This window comes from Papaver somniferum, unplaced genomic scaffold (genome assembly GCF_003573695.1).
Source record: "Papaver somniferum cultivar HN1 unplaced genomic scaffold, ASM357369v1 unplaced-scaffold_128, whole genome shotgun sequence".
Lineage (NCBI taxonomy): Eukaryota > Viridiplantae > Streptophyta > Magnoliopsida > Ranunculales > Papaveraceae > Papaver > Papaver somniferum.
Genome location: NW_020621936.1, coordinates 8697664 through 8703080, shown reverse-complemented (window position 1 = coordinate 8703080; position 5417 = coordinate 8697664). Strand labels below are relative to the sequence as shown.

At 34.2% G+C, this 5417-nt stretch overlaps 1 long non-coding RNA gene across 2 annotated transcripts; it reads right to left on the bottom strand.

Moving 5' to 3' along the window:
* Positions 1-1989: 1989 nt before the first annotated feature.
* Positions 1990-5190, bottom strand: LOC113332061. Of its 2 annotated transcripts, none has more exons than XR_003351307.1 (3): positions 4488-5190; positions 3551-4216; positions 1990-2217 (listed from the first exon to the last, which is right to left on the bottom strand). It is a non-coding gene; the product is annotated as an uncharacterized LOC113332061 (long non-coding RNA). The 2 variants fall into 2 exon arrangements; XR_003351306.1 differs by having other exon boundaries at positions 4550-5188.
* Between the last annotated feature and the right edge of the window lie 227 nt (positions 5191-5417).

Sequence of the window (5417 nt, the reverse complement as noted above, 5' to 3'; positions counted from 1 at the left end):
CACCTCCTGGACATTTGGTTTGTCGGAGTTTCTGAACTTCCACTGCCACCATTGTCCTTTCCTTCGTGGACACACACATTTTATAGTAATGGTCATTGTATATACTACGTGAATAAAATAGTCATTGTTTATTACTGATGTTACAGATGCTTTGATTTCACTGAAAATGATTACCAGAGTTTAAATCAAATAAGGATTTCGAAAACTTACTCCACTTTTTGTGCATGCAAACTGGTACACCACAATTGTGTTTATTTTCCGATTTTGCAACTTTGTCATCCCACCCATACTTTATTGAAAGTCCTCGTGTTCTGATATTATTTTGTTTGTTTGTTTCTTTAGCTTAATCAGTGGCTTTCTTTTGGGGACAAAATATGAGGTATCCAATTCATCTAGGATTTCCTTTTTTTTTTTTTAAGAAAACTTAGGCAGAGCCTAAGGTAATAGATTGATAGCAATGCTAGTGGTGTCCTTGTTTTGAAAAACATCAGACCCACTGCTAAGGTTCTTACAAGTAATAGCCAAGTTTAGAGCTTGGAGATTTTTGGTTCTATGAAGAAGTTTAAGACCCATTAAAACAAAAGATACAGGTTTTACATTTAAGACCGTTGCTTCATTCAATGTTTGTTTTTCCTTATGATAGTTCCTGCTGAATCTTCCCTTTATAGCTTTGAGATAGAGAGCATTGAAGTGTTCCAGAATTTCATTGGTTTCAGCTTGTACTTCAATGTTCATGTGCTGCTTTTTCTCTGCCCACTCAAACGCTAAGTCTGCTCCTCCTGTGGCTCCTCCTGCTCCCCATTGACCTGTGTGTCCTCTGCTATCAACATAGTTTCCTGCAAAATCAGTGATAGTTAGTGCTGAGAATAACTGATAAGTGTTAGGATCCTGAGTAGTGCAGATTTTGATTAAGAAACCAAAAGTCTGCTTTTGAGGAGGGATCCCAATGTAATTTCCTGTTGTTGTTATATGGGGATCAGTATCATAAGTATGCCCCTGAGTATTCAAAGCATGGTAGGGCAAAGTGTGGATTCTGTTATGATCACATAGATGTTGTTGTCTACTGAGATTCCCTTTAAAATTTAGTATATTGTCGTAATCAAGTATCATTTTTCTGCTCTTCTCATCAATACCAAAGTTTTGGGGTTTCTTGTTGGAAGTATACGGGCGCTTTTAAGGTGCCCTGGGTGAATCGAAAATGGTGAAACCGAACCATCGGTAATAGTAATAGTTATGGTTATTAAACCTCAAATTGATAAATTTTAGTCATGATTCATGACAGGAAATTGGGCTTCAGTTGATTATACAAAATGGTAAATTACATACTAAAATAGGTTCACGATATACTCTACATGTTACATACTCTATCAGATATGATCATAGTTACCATGACTAAAGGTCGACTCTATTTTAAAATTTAGCCATTGACCAAGCATTTTCATGTGATCATAGGTTTGTACGGCCATACTAATACCGGAGTATGTCACAGAAAAGGCACAGGAAGGACCAAGTCTTATCGAGTTGAAATTCCACCTCAAACAAAGTCTATAACTGCCAGTACCAATTCAAGACGACAGTAGATTCACACATAACATCCCAGGTCCTTTAGATTATGAATTATTAATCACAGTTTTCCCACAATTCTACAAACGAATTGTGGGATGAGTCGATACAATATAAGATCTAGCTTTCATCTTAACATGATACTTGTCATTTATTGTTGTATACCATTGTCAAAATCTTAAAGGTGTATGATTGTTACGAATCTCATTCGAATGCCCAGTAGCAAGAGGAACCGAGGTCCCAGTTTCGACATCTCTAATTAGATTATTTACATGCAAGTGTAATTAAAAATCATGGATGTGATTGGGATTATGTACCAATACTTATGTCGTATTTTCGGTCCGACCTTCAAAATTGTTTGTCAAAGCCAGTACTCTCTCCCACTGTAGAGTAAATGGCAGTTAGACCACCTTTTGCTAAACCAAAATCAAAAATCTTTGCGTTGTAAGTCTGAGTTTTAACATTGACATAGAGAAATCATAATACGAATCAAACCACAAACGTAATCACCATAGGTATGACAATTGAATTTACATTATTGTGGAGCTACATGCTAGCAGGACATTTCAATTTTTATAGTCTTAATAAATAACTTGTGTTTCTGTACTGTGAAGAAATGCAGATTCCATAAAAGTGGTTCGAAGTAGGATCCTCCTACATGCAAAATAGCTCATCAGTGAAATGGTAAAATAAAAGTAGTATCAAATGAAAAGCAACCAATGCATGAAGAACTTTCTCTTAAAAATGATTCTCTAATTTTTCAGAGGGAATGAAGTCGCACTAAGTCATCAAAAATCTTCATTAAAGTGTTATTGAATTAAATTAGGACAGTGATCAATCATAACTGACATATTCTCCATGCCATTTTATGGGAGATCAAGCCGACAGTGAACATATACTTCACATAATAATATGTGAACTGTAATCCTAAATTGAGTGCATGCATTCATATTTTTGGCAGATTCTGAGCTGTTTTACCAGAGCTACAAATTTAAAGATCCAATAAAAACAAAATTCTAAGAAAATTTTCCCTACCTAAGCATTAGTTTCAAGGTTATCTACCATAAGAAAATTACCCTACAAATTTAATTCCTTTTGGAAGACGCAAATTACATTTCCAAATACTCCAATGGTCATACTACCATTCTCCATATGTAAAATGATAGCATCAAGAGGACATTAACGGCTTAGTACAAACTTGAAATTTTGCGCTTCGTAAACCCAATTCCCAGTGATGAAGGTAACCTCGGCAAAGGAAGGTTGATAGTACAGTAATAGTCATGGGTTTACATTACCGTAAATTGGTTCCACTGTACCTTATGACTTACATCACCAGAGGATTGGAAGGATCTTGGTTTCTTGATTTACTAATCTCTGTTTTGCTTATGTTTTTCTTAAATCTGAAGGGTAGAAAATGAATATACTTTGAATCTCTTAATTTGTGGTTGTAATCTCTTCATGAGTACTCTTTGTATCCATTATGAAATATTATGTATATACAATTTCTATGGATTGTTACTCACTCTCAGGACTAATTCAGGTTAAGGTCAGCAGCTTACCACAGCCTCACAAGCTATCTCTTACTCCTAAGGAATTGAAGAATAAAGCGCATGAACTAAGGTTCGTGTTTTACCAGTTTGGTATAGTCTACAATGCTTTTTAAGAGTCTGATTCAGTTTTGTGTTACTTTGCAATTTATTATTCTTCGGGTTTTTTACTATCTAATTAGAAGGAAGAATTTGGTTTATATCGGGTTATGATCGATCTCTGGTGTGATTGTTTGAATTAGTTAATACAACAGTGGAAGGGAACCTGTCATTATACTTCGTCGACATGGGAAAGATAGCAATGCTTACACTTACCTGCCAATCCCCAAAAGAATAAAAATAAAAACTTAAAAAACAATTCATTTCTCAAATCACAAATTGTATTTACTAAATCAATACATATTACACAAAAATAAGCTAAGAAACATAAATCTGATTACCCAATGTGTCGGAAGCTCTTCCCACCGTGGAACAACAATGCTATCAAGCTCATTTCTTAAAGATAATAAATTTATGATGAACTTGCTTCGGGATCACATGTGCTTTTAAATCTAGCAACTATTCTCTCAACTGAAAAATACAGAGTCATACCTGGGATTAAGATCCAAATCTTTTCTTGGGTTAAAACTCTAAGTTCTTTCTCTCATATTGTCCTAGATGACATTATTGTAAACTGGAGACGACTTTCTTTGATCTTCCGTAGTCACTTTTCTTATTTTTGGGTTTTCTAGTTTACCATTTTGCCCTCTTGTACCTTCAGGGCTTTGCATCTTTTGAGAAGTTTTCCTTCTTGATTAATATCATTATCTTTGCCGATCAAAAAAAAAAAAAAAAAAACCTGGGACTAAGAAGAAACTAGAGCTTCATTTTTATTGAATCATTGATCCCCAAGAAAATGAAACTGCTGTGACATTAAGTTGAACCAATAGACTAAATTGTAACCGATGCCATCAAAATGCCTAGGATTCGCAATTGGAATGACATAGACATAATAGCAGGGCTAAAGATATTTTCTCACCAAGAATGGAATATATTCCACCAAGGCGTAGCGATATATCGAACTTCCAGATGAGTTTATGTGGTACAACACCATGCAGTTCATCCCCCTGGTGCAGAGTCAAATGTTATTTGATCAAGTCAGTCAAAACATAGGCAGGAATTTAAATAAAAATGATTACAATACAATTGATTACAACTGAAAGAACATATACAAATGAGCATCAACAAAGTCAGTCACAATGAAATATCATTCAAAATGATACGAATCCAAATATAGGCAGGTTCAAGAATTTGAAAATATGGAAGAAGCGGAATTCCAATAGAAAAAGAACTAACCAAATAAAAAATTAAAGAAAAATTAATTCAAACTAAGATAACCTGGTTAATTCAAATTAATTCAAATTAATTCCTAGTAGTCTTGAAGAAAGGAATGGTGAAACCTGGCTAGATGATAACCTCTGTTGATATTTATGTAGGGAAAATTTGAAAGAAATGGAGAAACGTAACGCATCAAATTGATTAATTAGCTGGGTATGAATAGGATTCAATAGAGAAAATAATGTTGTTATTGATGGTTTCTATAACGGCCAAACAATTAGAGAATATTAGCCCTGAAATTTCGTTAGCTTGGCTGCATGAGGAGATTAAGTTTAAAGAGCGAAATGGGTTTGAGAAGAAAACCCTAATTTATTGGTGTGATAAGGATTTGTAACGGAAGAGAAGTTTAAGCGGTTAGTATCAAAAAAAAAAAAAAAGTTTAAGCGCATGAAAAAGTCTGGGACGTTGGATCGCAATAAAGATCCTAATTGTAACCATCAGATTTGACAAAAATCATTTGTTTTCGTAAGATAGATAACGAATATTCATTTCGGAAATTGTGGAAGTTGGAGAGCCAAATAAATTGGGAGAGAATCCGAGATACTCCTCCTTCTGTTTCCTCCTTTCACGCTTCTCTTATTTGTTTCTCATTCGAAGAAGTTTAAGTTATGTAGAAATCCTTCTTGAAATGTTTTAGTACCGGCCAAGTAGTGATTTGATCAAGTTTCAAACAAAAAACCTTGTCTATTTAGTTGAAACTCAAATCTAAGAAATAATATACCATAAAGCAATCAAGAGACTACAAAATTACTTGCAGTTGTATGCTATCTTGATAAGTCTACACACGGTGATTGTGATATTTTATCGCTAATAACCGAATTCAACTGTTTTGCTCTGAGAAAAACTTAAGAAAATAGTTGTTGATCACTATGATTTTTTATGAATATATGTCTCATCCTTCAATTTTTCATTAATCATCAGTAAAAATGT